Raw genomic sequence first — 21,792 nt, 5'->3', positions numbered from 1 at the left:
TTATTTGCCCCTTAGCCTATGTTCACACAGTACAATAATACCAAAATACAATATTTACAATATAATAACGAACTCCATTGTAATCTACCATTGTTTGTACATATGCTAATTATGATTAATACCTACCTATTACAGCCATGCATGTCAAAAAACCAAAGCTGAGATAAAGAACGGATACAATCACCAACAATATGACTCCAGCGCTCACAAGAGGGTTGGGTTTGGGCGGCTGGTTTGGACGATCATCTTTATTGATGGCTGCTGTGGATAAGATAAAGAACAGGTTAGCTGTCATTCAATCATTTAATAAGAAGAGGTTTTCAAGCAGTACTGTTCAGGGAACACATAACGCGCTAAATCTAAAATCTGAAGTGAATGTAGCTAAATTGTAATAGCACACACAACCAGAGGACAGGGGTGGTGCTGTTTTTTAATTGGTATATTTCATAGATTTTTCTTTCATCTCCATTGTTAAAGCAGAGGATGGCACAGAATGGCTTTCCACTAACACTAGACCTGGGTATGAATGTGTGTGAGTTTGTTTAAGGCCATATTCACACGTCTGTAAAATTTGTCCCCAATTGTGGAAAAACAACCCGCCCCATACATTTGAAAGGTACTATTTTCAGTTCCATATTTGTTATGGGGCAGTGATCCATGCTGCAAAAAATAAGGTTCCTGTCAGGCATCGAGCCGAGCGCCCGATTCCTGCCTCTGCCGAGGCGCGCCGACGGCATCCTTCACAACAGGCAGGGTCGGTTCATAGGGGCGCACCGACGACATCCCTAGCAGCCGTCCTGCACTTCCTGGTCTCGGGCCGTGCTCAGACGTCACTACGTTCTGCTGTTGAGCCGGACTGGTTGCTGGGGGCCCGCCGATCGTGTCCCCAGCAACCAGCCTGCTATGTTTACTTTTTGTTTTGCATGTTTACCACCCCCGGTCGATCGGCATCAGGTGTACCCTTGATGGTGACTGACAGCTGACCTAGCCAGTTAGCTCTCAGCACCTAGGTTCCTGTCCACTATAAATCCCAGCCCCTGGTCTTATCCCATTGCCTGTGATAGTGCCTTGTGCCTTGACCTAGCGTTCTCCTGACTGTTTGTTGTTGTGATTCTGACCTTTTGGATTTTGTACCCTGACCTTGCTTCCTGGATTCTGATTTTGTACCTTCGCTCTTCGCTGCACGTGTGTTGCTGACCTCGTATCCTGACCATTCTCTATGGTGTTTGTTTGTCTTGTCTTGTTTTGTGTTACGCTCATTCAGTGTAAGGATTGTCGACCAGTTGTCCGTAGTAACCTTTAGTACTGTTTGTGGCAAGTAGGTAGGGACAGCTGGGGCGGGTGCCAGTCAAGGGCTGAACTTGTCGCGTGTCTTTCAAGTACCCTAACTGACAGTTCCAGTACGGACTGCAATTGCGGAGCGGACCACCATTCCCTAATGAATGGGTCCGTGCACTGTGGACAGCCATGGATGCACATAATGCTGTCCATAGCCACGCGTTTGTGGCTATGGACAGCAATACGGGCGTGTGAATGCCAATATAAAATGAGAGCAAGTCTAAAATCTAATGACATATTTAATATTACTTACCCACTGGTAAGGAAGTTGTCAATGACCCATGCCAGCCTTCTAATGGAGTTATTTGTGGACCTAGAATTCAAAAAGATTCAATCTGTTATGTATAGTATCATACCATATACTGCAGATGAAGCTAAAAATGAAAATAAAGTTTCTGTCAATTCAGAGATGAGGTTGGTGCCAGAGTGAGGAGCCTAATATGTTTGTCTGGCAGATTCTGTGGATTTGTGGCAGATTCTGCCCAGGGCAGATCAAGAAGAAGATTAAAAGGAAACAACTCTGATCAGAGAAGACGTCCCCTGTGAGTCACTTAATATAACTGCACTTTAATTTATTTAGAGTACAGAACCTGTGTAGAGCTGGGTGTGTTACCCGAACATAATGTAAATACACTCAAAAACACTGCAGGACAAGTTGTACTTTTTATCGGTACCATTTTGAAAAATTTTTGATTTTTTTTCCCCACAGTTTTTTGGGAGGCGGGTTAACAAAATACAGCAAATTTACCTTTTTTACTCACTACGCTCACTGTGCAGGATAAATAATAAAATGTTATTCAGTTTGTTACAGACATAGGGATACCTAATATGTGTATTTTTATTTATTTTTTATGTCGAAAAGAGGAAGGTAAAATGTATGATTTATTTTTGGGAGGAGGGGGCTTTATTACATTTTATTATATAAACTTTTTTATTAACTTTTTTTCTTGTCCCACAGTGACACAGTGAGGAGGGAGATTAGTCAGCAGCAGAGAGCATAGAACAAAGGATTACACAGTGGGACCTGTGTGAAAGCCGGTATTCAGAGGTCAGAGAGGTCAGTGCTGACTTCAGAGGAGATAGCCTGGTGATGTAGCTGTAACTTAACTCTTTGTTGTCCTGTTTCGGTGCCTCATCTCCCTCAACCCCTCCCCTCTCCATAAAAGAACCATGACAGGTACAGGAACGTCCAGGATCGTCTACGGGTGTTCAGAGTGGGCACGCACGGCGGCCCCGCTCTGAACCGCCGCGGCCCCGGGTGCGGCATGTAGCCCGGGACCGCGGCTATTAGCGGGCACGGTCCAATCGCCATGCCTGCTAATTAAGTAATTAGATGCAGCGTTCAAAGCTGACAGCTGCATCTGATTACTTGCTGTAAGCCATCCCTGGTGTCTAGTGGGGTTGATCGCCCCCCCCCCCCCCCCCCCCGGCACCATCCAGGGTCTGCACCGTAATGGCACTGATCCCGGCTTGGCACTCGATTGCTTTCGGCTACATAGAGTTTAATGAGAGATTAGTGTGCTTATACTAGAAGTCCCCCAGGGGGAATAACCCTAACCCAGGGGGAATAACCCTAACCCCAGGGGGGCTTCTAGTATAAGTGTAAAAAAAAAAAAAAAAGTGTTGTTATAAATAAAAAGCCCCCTCCCCTAATAAAAGTTTGAATCATCCCCCTTTTCAAATGTTATAAATATAAATGGTATCGCCGCGTGCTTAATCACCCGAACGATTAATTTATTATATTCCTGATCTCGCACGGTAAACAGCGTAAGCGCAAAAAATCAAAAAGTGCAAGATTGCGCATTTTTGGTCGCATCAAATCCAGAAAAATTGTAATAAAAAGGGATCAAAAAGTCGCATATGCGCAATCAAGGTACCGATAGAAAGAACACATCATGGCGCAAAAAATTACACCTGACACAGCCCCATAGACCAAAGAATAAAAGCGCTATAAGCCTGGGAATAGAGCGATTTTAAGGAACATATATTTGTTAACAATGGTTTGACTTTTTTACAGGCCATCAATAAAAGTTATACATGTTATATATCATTGTAATCGTAACAACATATATAACAAGTCGGTTTTACCCCAGGGCAAACGGCGTAAAAGCAAATAACCCCCAAATAGAAGAAATGCGTTTTTTTTTGTTTTTCCACAACATTTAACGACACATTAAATTTTTTTCTGGTTTCGCAGTTTACTTTATGCAAAAATTCAGCCTGTCATTGCAAAGTACAATTAGTGGTGCAAAAAATAAGGGCTCATGTGGGTTTCTAGGTGAAAAAAATTCAAATTGGCCCGGTACTCTAAGGGTTAAATACTATATAGACACACAAAGGTGGCCTAACTACCATATGTGGGCAAAGAAGAACATAATTACTATATGGAAACAAAGGTACCAAATTACTATATTGGGGCAGAGAGTGCCTATTATATGAGGCCAAAGAGTGTTTATGTATGGAGGCATAGAGGGGCTGAAATACTACATGTGAGCACAGGGAGGCCTAATTACTATATGGGAATCAAAAAGAGGTTCAACTACTATATGGGGGTACAGAGTATGCCTGTAATATATGGCAAGGTTGTGCCTAACTACTATATGGAGATAGAGGGGCCTAAATAGTCTATGAGGTCACAGAGGAGTCTTAATAGCTTAATAAATTCACAGAGAAAGACTTACTACCATATGGAGCCACAGAGAGCTAACTACTATATGCAGGCACAGAGGGGCCTTACTACTATATGGGAGCCTTATATGGGGTGGGGGGCTTATATACTTTATGAGGGTACAAATGGGGGCCTTTCTACTATGTGAGGGCAAAGAGGGGACCAGCATACTATCTAAGGGCCTAAATACTACATGAGGCACAAAGTGGGCACTATTACAGTATGGTGCAACACAGATGGGGACTTTGTATACAGGTGAGGACGGTGCTGTAGCCAAAAGCCTAAAATGTTTGTCTTTACTATTCTGAAAACTTTGTCATCTGCTGAGGGTCCCTATGAATAACATAATCGTATGGCTGAACCACAAGCTACAGTATGCCTCCGAACCAAGGGCAACCCTATCCCCCCAGAACTAGCGGGTATGTTAACATTTGGCTTGGAGGAACAGGAGAGAACCTGCCGGAATCCCACTACTTATGCTTAGGAGCTTCAATATAGATATAAATATAGTTATACACAGTATATACCTGTAATTCCAACATATATTGAGAAAATTAAAAAAGAATACACACTTACATACGGTAGGGCAATAGGTTGTGTTCATTTTTCCAGTCTGTAAAACATATATTTATATAAAGGATGGATTAATCGATTGTGTGATAGCTAGGGAGAGATAGATAGATAGATAGATAGATAGATAGATAGATAGATAGATAGATAGATAGAGACATTCCGCAGCACACCAGCATTCGTGAGAAAAGTGATTTATTCCAAAAAGTACAAAAAAATACAAAGGATGCAACGTTTCGACCTCCTCACGAGATCATTATCAAGCATGATCTCGTGAGGAGGTCGAAATGTTGCATCCTTTGTATTTTTTTGTACTTTTTGGAATAAATCACTTTTATCACGAATGCTGGTGTGCTGCGGAATATCTCGATATACTTCTGGGGATCCCCGAGCCAGGGGACTGACTCCGTGCAGCACCCGCCTCATGCACTTTTGGATGTGCGGCTTCCTCCTGCTTCTAGATAGATAGATAGATAGATAGATAGATAGGCGATAGTGGTGACACATAACTGCAGCCACAAGTGCTAAGACTCAAGGCTAAGCCTCCCTCAACCCACCAGACAGGTGAAACCAGCGCATCAGCAGCTGAAGTATGTAGTGCACGTCTGTGTACCCTCCCCAAACAATACACAGAATACCAGCATAGAGTATGTTTCCCAGCAAGCGGCCAGCACAGAATCCATTCCTTCACCGGCACAGAAGAGAAGGAAACATAAAGGGAAGAAAAAGAAGAATTTCTTAAAAAATAGTAAAGAAACTTTTTGTTGAACAGGTATGTGTTATGGCGACTAGACAATGTTGTACTACGCCTACGACTGCCCTATTTCCTTGTTCTGACGGGACATGTAAATTTTCCAAGAATATGATCTCTATTATATTTAATACCCCCCCGACCCGCTCCCCCCCCCCCCCCCCCCGGTATAGTGGCCAAGATAGACCTTTATGTGTGCATTAACCTACAAATCACCAAGCTGCAGGAGAATACACAATGAAGAAAGACAGGTATAGCAGATAGGACTTTGTCTTTGGCTTTTGTCTCTTTTAAATTTAAAGGGATTGTCCACTAAATGTACTAAGTGTACTCACTGCAGTTAGTGTGTGCGGCGCAGGCCTGATATCAGGCACCTCTCCTCCAGGCTCTGTATGCTGAATGTTGGGTATGTCTGTAAGATTGGATATAATGGAAGAGCATGTGACCATGTCCCTCCCTCAATGCCCTCCAATGAGCGGGGCGGCACAGTCAAATTCTTCTTCATGCTCGGCCATCTTACGGACAGGATCATGTATTTTGTTAGGCCGGATTTTTCTTACAGCGGCATAACAGTTGCCGCTGACAGGTGATGGATGAATGTTAATCTCCTCTTTTCATATTGCTGGTTTTCTTCTTCTACAATGAAAGTTATTTTTGTTGTTTCTGTTACAGACAGAGGTGGCAGCAGAGAGCACAGTGTCAGGCTGGAAAGAATACATCACTTCCTGCAGGACATACAGCAGCTGATAAGTACTGGATTACTGGAGATTTTTTTAAATAGAAGTGATATATAAATCAGTATAACTAAAGGTCTAATAATCTCCTAACGCAGATGCACTGTGCGTCATTATGACTTAACAGGTGTCAGTGTCAGTATATACCTAATGTGAACTAGTGGCACTTGCTAACTAGTAGAAATATATGTCCCAATTTTATATTTTGGCACTACATCTCCCAACATGCATTGCATCTCTGAGCCAACTACCTGGTACCCACCAACCACTGGTTTGTTCTGCTTTAGCTAGGTAATCACTGATAGGTGTGAGCCAGTTACATAAGACATGTTAAAGCTTGCCTGTCCCACAGAAGAGATGGTGATCACATGTCCTCTGTCTCAGAAGGGAGGGGGAGGACAGAGCAGTGGAGACAGAGTGGACCAGGCAGGGAGGTTTTTCAGCAGCTTCAGGGGGTGAGTCGGCATGTGATACAGACAAACGACTCAATTCACATAATAGAAACCTATTACAAACAAGCTTAGATTATGGGTAGGGATTGAACAGGGTTAACTCTCTCCTAACTGGAGTACCCCTTTAAGAACACCAAGAACTGTTAAACTTTTATACCTCCATCTTGTGGAAGAGGTTATCTTGTTTAGAAAAGTTACCTATTGTAACGCCTGGAGTAGTGGATCCACTGGACCGTCACCAGCGATGGCACTAACCTCACCAGTGTCAGGATGGTATCTTTGCGGAGCGTTATGCGCCCCTCGGCTCATGCTGTGCTGCCGAAAAGGCGCTGAAATTCCTTTATTCTGTTTGTGTTTTTGTTTGCAGTCTGTGAACACTGGTTTATTTGCTCACTTTTGTTGGGAGACACACCCAAATTCACCTGCTGAGTTCTGTCTGGCCATGTCAGGGTTTACCTGTGTTTTGGTTCTGCTGTGACTGACAGGTCTTCCTGCCAGTGGATGTGTTTTGTTCTCAGCTGTCTGTGCTTGGAGATCAGGGGGATGGTCCAATGATGTTCTGGATCAGAACCCTGGCCTCCTGTATAACTACCTCAGTCTGGGATATTATTGCTGGTTATTGACTTAGTCTCTGCCTGCTTGTGGATTCTGTTTCTTTGCATCTCCTGACTACTGCATTGTATCTCTGACCTCCCTTGCTTGCTGCCTGCCCCTGATCATATTGCCTGTTTTCTGATTACGCCTTTGGATCCTGATTTTGTACTTTTGCTGCCCGAATGTTGTGACCCGGATTGTGGACTATTCTTCATTGTGTTTGTCTGTCTGTTTTGTATTTGTGTTCCACCTAGCCAGTGCAGGGACTGCCGCCCAGTTGCTCGCCGCCATCTTAGGGCGGATTGTGGCAAGTAGGTAGAGGACAGTGGGCGGGGCTAAGCTTAGGGCTCACTGTCTTGTATTGTCCTGCTGTCCGGTTCCTAACAACCAGGGAGCGGAGTCTAAGGGGCCGCTGGTTTGGACTTGCTGCGGCAGGCGACCCCCAGGTCGCTACCCCTGACTTGGTTGCTAGTGACGGCAGGCGAGGCGTGGCAGGAGCAGTAGGTAGGAGATGGTGCTGGCAGAGGTCTGTAGGCGTAACCGCAGGTGACAGGCTGAACACAGGAGCAATAGTGTAACAGAGGAGCAGAAACCAGGAACAAGGACTAGGGACCAGGTAGCGGATAGGAATCAGGAACAGGGACTAGGGACCAGGTAGCAGATAGGAATCAGGAACAAGGACTAGGGACCAGGTAGCGGACAGGAATACAGGAACAACAGGGAGCTGGGCCAAACGCTATGGAAAGCATGTAGAGGCTCCAACACCTGGAAGGGGGCAGAGCTGGAACTTATAGGGGAGTGATTGACATGTGGACCAATTAGGAGTGCACTGCCCCTTTAAGTCTGAGACAGATGGCGCGCGCGCCCTAGGAGGCGGGGACGCGCGCGCCGGCCGGCACAGTGAGAGACAGGAGCGGAGGAAGGTGAGGCGCCCCCAGGGGCCGAACTAGCAGCAGCGCCGGGTCCCAGCACAAGGACCCCGGCGGCTGCATGGGGCAGGAGGAGGTTGCGGCGGTGGCCCGGAACACGGGACGCCGCCGCGGCCGTGACACCTATTTGCATTGCAACTCCTGTCCTTGGCTTTCATCCACACATCCCCAGCATCATCTACATTTAGAAATGTCATTAGACAGGATACCGTCACAAGACTGCTGTGCCATAGGGAAATCTCTACCAACACGTATGCGGGGGTCCTTATCAGTGCATCAGGGAGTGTGAGATTCAACCTGCAAGTCTTTCGGGATGCAACCATGTAATAATTGTAACAAGTTGAGGGTGATGTGGCTCCGGCACTCCAAAAAGTGGTTAAAAATATTAACTTTATTAAATCATAGCATTAAAATAAGTGTTACAGTCCACGCTGTCTCGTAGGATCAACGTGTTTCGCGCATGCGCGCTTATTCATGATCATGACTGAGCGCGCATGCGTGAAACACGTTGTTCCTACAAGACACCGTGGATTGTAACACTTATTTTTTACCATTTTTGGAGTGCTGGAGCCACATCATTCTCAACTTATTAGATTTATCAGCGGTTGGCCATCGCGGGACCCGTGCACCCTCACGAATGTACTGAGATTCCCAGGATTAACTGAGGTGAGCTGATTACCACTTGCTTTATCTTATCTAATAACTGTGGTTCACCCCAAGTGTGGTGCTCACGCAGAGCATAGACTAGTAATTGTGATAGTGATTCTCAATCACAGGACATACGGCACAATAGTCATGACTTTTACGCCATGTATCCCGACTGAATCTGGAATACCACAAAGAAGAGAACCTGTACAGCAACTCTCTTCAGGCTAGATTATTCTCTCTCTCTCTCAGAGTAGAAACAGGACTGTAGAGCTGGATACCTTCTCAGCATAGTGGAGTGGAGACAGTTCTTGGTTAAAACCTAGCCTGTGCTCATCTGAAGGAAGATCATGTGACCAAAACCTCATACATCCTTACACAGATCCATCAGTGGTGCCGTGCGGCAGAAAAACATTAACCCTTGTACGTCCTAATACCGCTGTGTATGCAGTTGTGGCAGTGTAACAGACAATATGACAGATGATACCTGTTTACTTCAAGATACCCAAGCAGGAATTAGCTATCTGGATACATTCTACAACCTATATAACACTGCAGCTGGTAGATCGGTACTGGGACACTGCAGAAGGCTCAACCTATCACATGCGAGTCTCCTCCGCTATCTTACGAGCTTACACTTATAAGAGAGAGGCTAAGAAGAAAATGCAGAATCAGGAGCATCCGACTCTCCACTCCAGATTAATCCACAGCTGTTGGAATATTAGTTTCTATACCCATTACCATATACATGATCACATTCACAGCTCCAAAGTTACACATCAGATTTTTATTTTTTTTTATTAAGAAGTATGTAAGCAAAGCCCATTAGCCAGTTACAGATATTATGAAGCAAGATAACCAAGAGATATTGAAATTGTAATCAGTTTCAGAGAATTTTCTAGGTCTGTAGGATTCTAAGATATAAATTCCATTTCCATCATACTTATATATATAGCCATGGTAAGATTCTGTCAGTTGTTGCTTTGTCTTCTGTATGTGATTTATCACTCCAGCCTAAAACACAATAGAAAGAACATTAGCACTCTGGACAGGAGCTTGGACAATTACATCTATGGCTGCTTTGTCATTTTATGTTATTTAAAAACTAGAATCTTTAACATCAATATAATTTTTTTTTTTTTACTTTAAAAACTTTTTTGGGTGCCATTTATTCCAAATCTGATCATGTCAGCCTAGCGGAAACTCTCCTTCTCACTGTTCATCAGGGCAAGCGCCCTGTCGAGGAATACTGCATGGAGTTCCGCAAATATAGTGTGGTGACAGGATGGTGCGAACCTGCTCTAAAGGCATTGTTCAAGCAGGATCTCACGGATAATGTGATGGATGTCTGGCTGGACAGGTCATCCAGATCCTCATACACTGAAGCATACCATTGACTTGTCCATACGAATCGACCACAGGATCTGGGATAGGCACAGGGAGAAAGTAGGTCCTGACTTGAACCATCTGTCTCTTAGGGTGGTATTCTACAGGCTGATGGGGCCCGATAAACGAGCGCCGATCTGCTAGATCGGTGCTCGTTTACTGGGCCTATTCCATGGCCCGATTATCGTTAAACAAGAGCTGCAGGGACATCGTTACCGATGTCCTTGCAGCCCTAGCTTAACTAATATACATTACCTATGCATGGTTCAGGGCTTCTCTTCTCCTGCTTCTCCCGGGTCCCGCGCGCTCCTCCGGCGTCAGGGCGGCCTGTCTCTGCTGACAGGCCAACTGGCCAGGACCACCACGGCCAGTGATTGGCTGAGAGGCCTGATTGATTGGCTGAGCAGCCTGAGCTGAGACAGGCCGCCCTGATGCTGGAGGAGCGTGTGGGTCCCGGGAGAAGTAGAAGATGAGGATCCCTGCACCCTGCATAGGTAATGTATATCGCCAGTTGCCGGCCGCGCACCGCTATTCCACGAAGTAGTGCGCAGTCGGTGCCCGACAAATATAGGTTCTAACCTATATCAACGATCATCATCGGCTGATCGTTGTCTCTATTCCATGGAGGGATAATCGGCCAAATCGAGCCAATTCGCCAGATTATCGCTCCGTGGAATAGGGCCCTTACTCTTTCTTTGAGAAAAAAAGGATCCCTCCTCCTGATAAATTTGAAGTCGAACCCCTGCAGCTTGGTTTTCAAGCAATACTGTTCAAGGAACAGGTACCACGCTAAGGCCATGTTCACATCCTGTGTCCAACAACGGCCAATGTCTTATAGGTTCATCTGGCCGTATCAGCAGTATCGGCCTGATTAACTTGATTTTAATTGGGGCGTGTGTCCCTAATCCAATTTACCATTGACCACAATGTAAAGTGCGGCCGTGATCCATATTGTACACTGTGAGTTTACTATGGCCGCTGTTTAATGGAATGCCAATTGAGTCAATACAGTGTGTATACACTACGACCGTTGTTCTATACACTTTAATGTAGTCGCACGCTGTTAATAAACAACGGACGTTCAGCCCGCTCATTGTAGTGCAGGGTGAGCAGGCTGAACATCAGAAGACACAGGAGACAGAGCAGGACCTGCACAGAGAGAGAAAAGGGTGAAGGACCTGATCACATGACCTGAAGGTGCTCAACCTTTCAGTGTGAAGAGCAGCCAGAGAGGAAGAGGGAGAAGACTGAGCTGTAAGTGATGTCAGTCAGCGTCAAAGTAGATGTACTTTTTTTTAATCCTTTACCTTACTTGGATTTTCATTGTTAAAGCAGGGAATTTGCATACCTCCCAACTTTTGCAAAGAGCAAAGAGGGACATGTGCGCCGCGGTCCCCATAGCCACACCCCCATAGCGACCCTCCATAGCCACACCCCCATATCGCCCCTCCATAGCCACGCCCCCATAGCGACCCTCCATAGCCACTCCCCTACAGTCACCACATGCTGCTGACTGAATAGTGCCCTATACAGTATCCAATCCGCCCCAAAATGCCCTATATAGTATCCAATCCCCCATTATAGTGCCCCACATAGTATCCAATCCCCCCAATAGTGCCACACATAGTATCCAATCCCCCTATATAATGCCACACATAGTATCCAATCCCCCTATATAGTGCCCCACATAGTATCCAATGCCCCCATATAGTGCCCCACATAGTAGCCAATGCCCCCATATAGTGCCCCGCATAGTAGCCAATGCCCCCATATAGTGCCCCACATAGTAACCAATGCCCCCATAGTGCCCCACATAGTAGCCAATGCCCCACATAGTAGCCAATCCTTATATAGTGCCCCACATAGTAGCCAATCCCCATATAGTGCCCCACATAGTAGCCAATCCCCATATATAGTGCCCCACATAGTAGTCAATCCCCCATATAGTGCCCACATAGTAGCCAATGCCCCCATATATGCCCCACATAGTAGCCAATGCCCCCATATATGCCCCACATAGTATCCAATCCCCCATATAGAGCCCCATATAGTAGCCAATCCCCCATATATGCCCCATATAGTATCCTATCCCCCATATAGTGCCCACATAGTATCCAATCCCCCATAGAGTGCCCCACATAGTAGCCAATCCCCCATATAGTGCCCCACATAGTATCCAATGCCTCCATATAGTGCCCTACATAGTAGCCAATCCCCATATAGTGCCCCACATAGTAGCCAATCCCCTATATAGTGCCCCACATAGTCGTCATGACCCCATATAGTGCCCCACATAGTAGCCAATGCCCCCATATAGTGCCCCATATAGTAGCCAATGCCCCCATATAGTGCCCCACATAGTAGCCAATCCCCCTGTATAGTGCCCCACATAGTAGCCAATGCCACCATATAGTTCCCACATAGTAGCCAATGCCCCCATATAGTGCCCCACATATTATCCAATTCCCCCATATAGTAGCCAATGCCCCCACATAGTATCCAATCCCCCATATAGTGCCCCACATAGTAGCCAATCCCCCCGTATAGTGCCCCACATAGTATCCAATGCCCCCATATAGTGCCCCACATAGTAGCCAATCCCCCATATAGTGCCCCACATAGTAGCCAATCCCCCATATAGTGCCCCACATAGTAGCCAATGCCCCCATATATGCCCCACATAGTAGCCAATGCCCCATATAGTGCCCACATAGTAACCAATGCCCCCATATATGCCCCACATAGTATCCAATCCCCCATATAGTGCCCCACATAGTAGCCAATCCCCCATATAGTGCCCCACATATTATCCAATCCCCCCATATAGTAGCCAATCCCCCATATAGTAGCCAATCCCCCCATATAGCGCCCCACATAGTAGCCAATCCCCCCATTAGTGTGGCCCGACCAGAAAAAAAATAAACCAGTAACTCACCTGTCCACCGGTCCCAGCATCTCCTCCCCCGGCAGAGAGCGCACTCCCGTCATCCTCCAGGGCGGGCAGCGGGGTATACAGACACTGACTGTGCCGTAAGTAATTCATGATAGAGGCTGCAGGTCACTTCCGGCACAGTCAGTGTCTGTGTACCCCGCTGCCCGCCCCGGAGGATGATGGGAGTGCGCTCTCTGCCGGGAGAGGAGCTGCTGGGACCGGCGGACAGGTGAGTTACTGCTTTATTGTTTTTTTTTCGGTGGGGCCACATATAATGCGGGAGACTGGGTGCCTTTCCGGGACCGCGGGACAGCACCCCGAAAACGGGACTGTCCCGCGGAATCCGGGACAGTTGGGAGCAATGAATTTGGTTTCTGGGCAATATTGCAGTATGGCGCCCCACAGACGCTAGACCTGGGTTTGTTTAAAGGGGCTGTTCACCCAAAAAAATTTTCTTTCAAATCAAGAAAGGCAAGAAAGTGCCAGAGATTTGTAATTTACATCTATTAAAAAAATCTTGATTCTTCCAAAACTTATCAGCTGCTGTATGTCCTGCAAGAAGTTGTGTATTCTTTCCAGTCTGACACAGTGCTCTCTGCTGCCACCTCTGTCCATGCCAGGAACTGTCCAGAGCAGTAGCAAATCCTCTTCTGCTCTCTGCACTGGAAAAAATACCACTTCCTGTAGGACATACAGCAGCTGATAAGTACTGGAAGACTTGAAATTTTTTAATAGAAGTAAAATACAAATCTCTAGCACTTTCTGCCACGAGTTGACTTGAAAGAAAACATTTTTTTGGTGAACAACCTCTTTAAGGCTACATTTACAGTACATGTCCACAAAATCTGTCCTGTATTTAGGGACAGACGATGAACACATACATTTGAATGGCCCAGTGCACACATCCATATGTGTTACGGGGCTGTGATCTGTGCTGCATAAAACCTGAAAGGTACAAGTACAAGACTGTAATGAATGGGTTAGTGCATTGCGGACAGCTACAGATGCACATCCATACTGCTGTCCATACCTGTGGCTCTGGCTATGGACAGTCCTACAAACTTCTGGATGTCAAAATAAAAAATGAGTCTAAATGATCAATTAAATATCACTCACCCATTACAACTGAAGCTATGCTTAACGCAGTCCAGATAATCAGAACAAATTTTAAGGGACCTAGAATTCAAAAATATTCAAATTGTTATGTTTTGTAATATTATTATTATGGTGCTATAAAAATAAAAATTATTATTATTTTGCATAATACCTTTAATTTTTTGCAATTGCAGGGTTGTGGTGACAGCCTTTTGTGACTTGCAACATAACCCCATTGAGGTGTATGAGTAATGCAGTCACGCGACAGGCAGTGCGACATGGTGGTATCTGGTTGCGCGGCTGGGAATTGCTGTGTAGACCCAGCCTAAATTCTTACATACCGATGCTGTACATTATTTTTGTTTCCTTTTGTATTACCTATAAAGAGATGTCTACATGGTAGATACTACTTATTGGGGGGGGGGGGTACCTGCATAGAGAGGCGTTAATATTATATAGATCAGGGTTTCCCAACCTTTTACACCTTGGGTCCTCCCTTCTGATCTGAGATGTCACTGTTTCTTCTCCATCCGGCCCAGACCAGCAGGAAGGTTTCTTCCAACTACAATTCACTTCTTCAGAACCTGCCAGACAGTCATCTGCAGGCTCTGCACTTTTCCAGAAATGTCCTTTCCTTTTTCCTCCTATAGGCTCCCAGTAGTAATTCCACTGTTTGGTGTCATGTGCAGTAATGTGAGTAGGTATGTAGGATCCCTTGCAGTGCCCCTCATATAGTAAGAATGTCCCTTCTATGCCTCCATATAGTAATTATGCCCCCTGCTGTGCACCCATATACTAATAATGCCCCCTGCTGTACCCCTATATAATAATAATGCCCCCTGCTGTGCTCCCATGTAGTAATAATGCCCCCTGCTGTACCCCTATAAAGTAAAAATGCCCCCTGCTGTGCTCCCATATAGTAATAATGCCCCCTGCTGTACCTCTATATAGTAATAATGCCCTTGCTGTGCTCCCATATAGTAATAATGCCCCCTGCTGTACCCCTATATAGTAATAATGCCCCTGCTGTGCTCCCATATAGTAATAATGCCCCCTGCTATACCCCTATATAGTAATAATGCCTCCTGCTGTGCTCCCATATACTAATAATGCCCCTGCTGTGCACCCATATAGTAATAATGCCCCTGCTGTACCCCTATATAGTAATAATGTCCCCTGCTGTGCTCCTATATAGTAATAATGCCCCCTGCTGTACTCCCATATAGTAATAATGCCCCCTGCTGTACCCCTATATAGTAATAATGCCCCCTGCTGTGCTCCCATATAGTAATAATGCCCCCTGCTGTGCCCCTATGTAGTAAAAATGCCCCCTGCTGTGCTCCCATATAGTAATAATGCCCTCTGCTATACCCCTATATAGTAATAATGCCCCCTGCTGTGCTCCCATATAGTAATAATGCCCCATGCTGTACCCCCATATAGTAATAAAGCCCCCTGCTGTGCCCTCTATATAGTAACAATGCCTCCTGCTGTGCTTCCATATAGTAATAATTGCCCCCTGCTGTGCCCCCATATAGTAATAATGCCCCCTATATTGTAACAATGCCCCCTGCTGTGCCCCCATATAGTAATAATGCCTCCTGCTGTGCCCTCTATATAGTAACAATGCCTCCTGCTGTGCCCCATATAGTAATAATGCCCCCCTGCTGTGCCCCCTTATAGTAATAATGCCCCCTGCTGTGACCTCTATATAATAACAATGCCTCCTGCTGTGCTCCCATATAGTAATAAGGCCCCCTGCTGTGCCCTTTATATAGTAACAATGCCTCCTGCTGTGCTTCCATATAGTAATAATTGCCCCCTGCTGTGCCCCCATATAGTAATAATGCCCCCTATATAGTAACAATGCCTCCTGCTGTGCTCCCATATAGTAATAATACCCCCTGCTGTGCCCCCATATAGTAATAATGCCCCCTGCTGTGCCCTCTATATAGTAACAATGCCTCCTGTGGTGCCCCCATATAGTAATAATGCCCCCTGCTGTGCCCCCATATAGTAATAATGCCCCCTGCTGTGCCCTCTATATAATAACAATGCCTCCTGCTGTGCTCCCACATAGTAATAATGCCCCCTGCTGTGCCCCCATATAGTAATAATGCCCCCTGCTGTGCCCTCTATATAGCAACAATGCCTCCTGCTGTGCTCCCATATAGCAATAATGCCATCTACTGTGCCCCCATACAGTAATAATGGCTACAGTAAAAAAAAAACAAAGACAGCACTTCATGTGCAGGATCAGATTCAATGGGATGGAGAGAATTCCAGTAACGGAGTAAAACCGGGTCCCCTCTCACCTGGCTAAGTTGTGCAAGATCGAGGCACAACTCTCCATGCGTATACTCAAGAAGGGAACCAGTGTGCAGCCTTCCTGCAACAAGATGACGTAACAAGATGCAGTTCTCCTCTCGCAATTCCAGCAGGATTAACAGGTGCAGCTTCTCCCAACAGATGAAGAGACCGGTCCGGTCTAGAAATGAATGATGCTGAGCCTTTTATATATGTTTTTATTATTTTAATACAGTCGTTTTTTAATACTTCATCAGTTGGGAGTAGCTGCACCTGTTAATTCTGCTGGAATTGGGAGAGGAGGGTTGAGCGGCACAGGAGGGAGACCATGGGGTGAGCGGCACAAAGGGAGAGGAGGAGTGAGCGACACGGGAGGGAGACGGAGGGTTGAGTGTTACGGGAGGGACACAGAGTGGTGAGCGGCATGGGAGGGAGAGTAGGGGTGAGTGGCATGGGAGGGAGACGGTGGGGTGAGCAGCACAGGAGGGAGAGGAGGGGTGAGAGACACAGGAGGGAGACCGAGGAGTGAGAGGCATGGGAGGCTGAGGAGGGGTGAGTGGCACAGGAGGTAGAGGAGGGTTGAGCAGCGGCGGGTAGGAGGTGGAAGGGTAAGCGGCACGGGAGGGAGAGGAGGGGTTGAGCGGGTAGTGGTGGATGGCCTTACTTTCGGAGGGGGGGCTTATTTTCGGGGGGTGCCTTACTTTGGGCTACTTGGTAGATTAATTGGGGTGTCTTATTTAAGGAGGATGCCTTATTTTCAGGGAAACATGGTATATGTGAGTACAGATGGGCCTAACTACTATATGGAGGCACAGAGGGGCCTGACTACTATATAGGGCCACAGAGTTACCCTAAATTCTATATGGAGGAACAGGGGGACTTGTCTACTATAAGAGAGTACAAATGAAGGCCTTTCTACTATGTCAGGGCATAGAGGGGGCCAGCGTACTATCATTGTGCATTGGGCACAAAGAGGGCATTATTACAGTTTGGTGCAATAAGGATAGGGACTTTGTACATAGGTGAGGACAGTGCTGTAGCCAAGAACCTAAAGTGTTTGTCTGGTAGATTCTTCAGAGAAGAGGCATTACCAGTACAAGTATTCATCATGGCTGGGCCAGATGGAGAAGAAAAGGAAAATTAGGTGACTTCAATCAGAGAAGATGCCTCCTGTGAGTCACTTACTGAAATTGCACTGTAATCACTTAAAGGGGTTATTCAGGATTAGCAGAACATAGGTTGTCTGCAGTATTAAAACATGGCTTAGGAGAGGTGTTGTAACCTTTTCGCCCAGTTCCCGGAACTAGCTGGTATATTAACATTTGGAGGAACCGGAGACAACCACTACTAGTAGCTTCAATATAGATATCAATATAGTTATATACAGTATATGGCTATGTTCACACTACGTATATTTCAGTCAGTATATTTCAGGCAGTATTGCAACCAAAACCAGGAGTGGATTAAGAACACAGAAAGGCTCTGTTCACACAATGTTGAAATTGAGTGGATGGCCGCCATATAACAGTAAATAACTGCCATAATTTCAATATAACAGCCGTTGTTCTAAAATAACAGCAAATATTTGCCATTATATGGCGGCCATCCACTAAATTTCAACATTGTGTGAACAGATCCTTTCTGTGTTTTTAATCCACTCCTGGTTTTGGTTGCAATACTGACTGAAATATACTGACTGAAATATACATATACTGACTGAAATATACGTAGTGTGAACCCAGCCTAAACCTGTAATTACAACATATACTCAGAAAGTTGAAAAAAAAAAAAAGAATACACACTTACAAAGGGTAGAAGAACTGGATCGCTCCATTTTTCCAGTCTGTAAAACATAATTTTACATGAAGGACTGATAAATTTATTGTATGAATAGCTAGGAGGAGAGTGCTGATGGGTTTCCATGTCAGCCAGGGCCTGTAAAATACAACCCCCCCCCCCCCCCCCCCACACACACACACACACACATATTGAAACTGCAATTCACATTAAATTATTTAAAAAAATAAGGATTGTATAGCTGTCTCTTGAGCTTGTTTGAGGCCAAATAGCAATTGTTACTTTATAATGACTTGCCTGAGCTGCATTAACAGCATTTAGCGACATGCTTTACAGCAAGTCTCATGGGCATAGATTGCAATAGACAGACTCTGTCCCCTTAAGATGAAAGTAAAACACATGATGCTGTAATGTTGTACAGATCACTATACAGCAGCCTCCTCTTATCATTACAGACACAACAGGAAGTCCCAGCTTAGTTTTAGCCCCAGTGGTGGGAATGAAAACTAGAAGAATTCCAGATTATTTTATAATATAGAGAGAAAAATTGAAAATGAGAAAAAAAGTTACTAAAAATTCTTTAAAAATATGTTTATCTGAGATGCTGACAGTGTGCTGTAGTTAGTAGTCCCCTTGTCAACATGGTGTGGTGTCCCACTAAGGGTGTTACTATTATCCACACCCTTCATAAAAGTCTGTACTTTTTGAAGTCGTATTGCAGCTAAATTGTTACTGGAGAGGACCACTAGATGTCGCTGTATTGTATAACTGAAGTGTGAAAGCTGTACAGCTGAAATATCTTAAAGGGTTATTGTATTTGTGTATACCAGATTCTGTGAACCAGTAGGATCTCTACTTTCTTCTATCCTATCACCTCTTTCCCTTCTGCTCTTCTATTGCACTCTTTCCACCCAACCACAGCGCGCCTCACACGTTAGACGAAAGGGGAGGAGTTTTTAGGTTTAGTCCGATTCTTAGTCAGTACCCTGCATGGGTAGGACGGAGGACAGTCACCTCTTACAAACTTCTTTCTTGAAGCACCACACCTGCATTATGCAGTGCTAAATCCTTCAGGAGAGGACTAGTGTAATTACAGTGCAGGACAGTGTCCGCAAAAGAGCCAGAGAGCTAGGAACTGATCCGGGTGGAGCAAAGTTACAGAAAGTCTATTATTTTCATCTCGCAGCGCAGGTGTAACCAGAAAATTCTGACCATTTCGCTCATCCCAGATAACGAGGTCTGGGGCCTGTGTCACCCATTAGTACGGTTCAGCCAAAGCTAGTTGGCATAAGGTGGTGTGAAGACTATAGGAAAGTCAATACATGGGCACAGGTTGTTGTTTCTTCTTCTTCTACAAGTATTCTTCTATGCACTCCAACATCCCGGCAAAGCACATTACTACTTGGGTTGAGACTCTCACGGCACTCTCCTCTGTACTACGCTACCTCAGTACTACCCTATCAACTCTACTACATCCTACTCTGCACTTATCGTGCAGATCTGGTGGTTCTATGTTTGTGTATTTATTTGAACTATATCAAGTGAATCTCAAGATTTGTTGTATTACCTGCTGCATATTAACAAGCATTAAACCCAGTCAACGTTATCAACTGAGTCTGTGATTATTCACTACCACCTGCACAGCACCTCTACCGCAACCTTGGGACATTTTCCCTTTCTGTGGGTGGCGGGTCCTACTATTACTTGGGAGGGTCATTACACCGCTCTGGCCACCTGTGATAACAACATCTGTGACTATACTACCCCAAGGGACCCTGCAGCCACCCGACAGGACACTGACCACAGGGGAAAAGGGTACAACAGGCCCTACACTCTAAAAGCAGGTGTGCCATCACACCTGTGTGCCCACCAGGCACTGGCGTCACGTGACAAAACCCTAAGGTGTTACTGTATCTCGGCCATCCACCACAGTAGTGGTGTCACACTTCCGTCTAGCAAGTGACCGGCCGTCCCACCGCTAAAACATCATCCGGGGGCTCACCACAATGGTACCTTTTGGAAATTTGTCCATGTAGTGGGTTATGCACAATCTCAGGTCTCCTACTGTAATGAAGAGTCAAACAGGTGTTGTTTGTGCCGCACTCTGGCACCCCTCACCACTCCTTCCCCCTTCCTCCTCTTCATGAATAATCAATGCTGCCCGGCCTCCTGCTGGCTCAGCTGTCAGCCAGTGTCTCTGATTGCAGATCAATCCTCTGTAGGCAGGTTATGTCTGAAAGAAACACTCAGATATAGTCGAATCTCTGACCCCAAATGTGTAGGAGCTGTTTTAAAGGGGTAACTTACCTGTCTAGAAACCTGCCAGCAGTTCATTCTTTGGTTTAAATCCCTACTGAGTGGATGGCTGCCACTTAATGGCAAATAATTGCAATTATTTTAAAACAATGGCTGCTGTTTTGAAATAATGGACGTTATTTGCCATTAAATGGCGGCCATCCACTTAATTTCAGCAGTTTGTGAACATAGCCTTTCTGTGTTTTCAATCCACACCTAGTTTTGATTGCAAAATACTGAGCAAAAATACTGTGTGTGAACATACCCTTAAAATGATACAATAATGAGAAAAAAAATTAAAAAATACGGAGTATATATTTAATTTCCATCAAGGGATTTGAACCAAAGAATGTACTGCTGGCAGATCTCTAGACAAGTGAGTTACCCCTAGACCACGGCTACATTATATTTGGGTGCAAAGATTCAACTATATCTGAGTGTTTCTTTCAGACATAAACTGCCTACAGAGGTCTGATCTGCAATCAGAGACACTGGCTGACAGCTGAGCGAACAGGAGGACGGGCAGCATTGATTATTCATGATGAGGGGGGAGGAGAAAGGAGTGATGAGGTGTGCCAGAGCATAAAAACATAATTAATTAATTAACATAAAAACATAATATAAGCTATGTAATTTTATGATGACCAATTCCCCAGGATAGCTTAGCAGTCACGGGGTGGGGGTGGGAATTTATTATCTTTTTATGAAGTAATCTGTACCCATGTAGTTGTTGCCACATGGTAAATTCAGCTCTGCCACTCCCACCTTGCGGGCATAGCAGTGTCTGAATACCAAATCTGCAGAAGAAAGTGGTGGAATAAAATGGCAGCCATTAGTGCTAAGACTCCTTCAACTCTCCAGACAAGTGAAACCAGTGCATCAGCATCTGAAGTATGTAGTGCAGATGTCTGTGCACCCTCCCCAAACAATACACAGAATACCAGCAAGCGGCCAGCACAGAATCTGTTCCTTCACCGGCACAAAAGAGAAGGAAACATAAAGGGAAGAAAAAATAGAAATCTCGAAACTATTAACAAAACTTTTTGTTGAACAGGCATGTGTTATGGCGACTAGACAATGTTGTACTACGCCAACGACTGCCCTATTTCCTTGTTCTGACGGGACATGTAAATTTTCCAAGAATATTATCTCTATTATGTTTAATATCCCCCCCCCCCCCCCCCGGTATAGTGGCCAAGATAGAGCTTAATGTGTGCATTAACCTACAAATCACCAAGCTGCAGGAGAATACACAATGAAGAAAGACAGATATAGCCAACATTTCGAGGTATTTATCCT

The sequence above is a fragment of the Dendropsophus ebraccatus genome, chromosome 4, assembly GCF_027789765.1.
Source record: "Dendropsophus ebraccatus isolate aDenEbr1 chromosome 4, aDenEbr1.pat, whole genome shotgun sequence".
Taxonomy (NCBI): Eukaryota; Metazoa; Chordata; class Amphibia; order Anura; family Hylidae; genus Dendropsophus; species Dendropsophus ebraccatus.
This window is presented reverse-complemented; position numbering follows the sequence as displayed.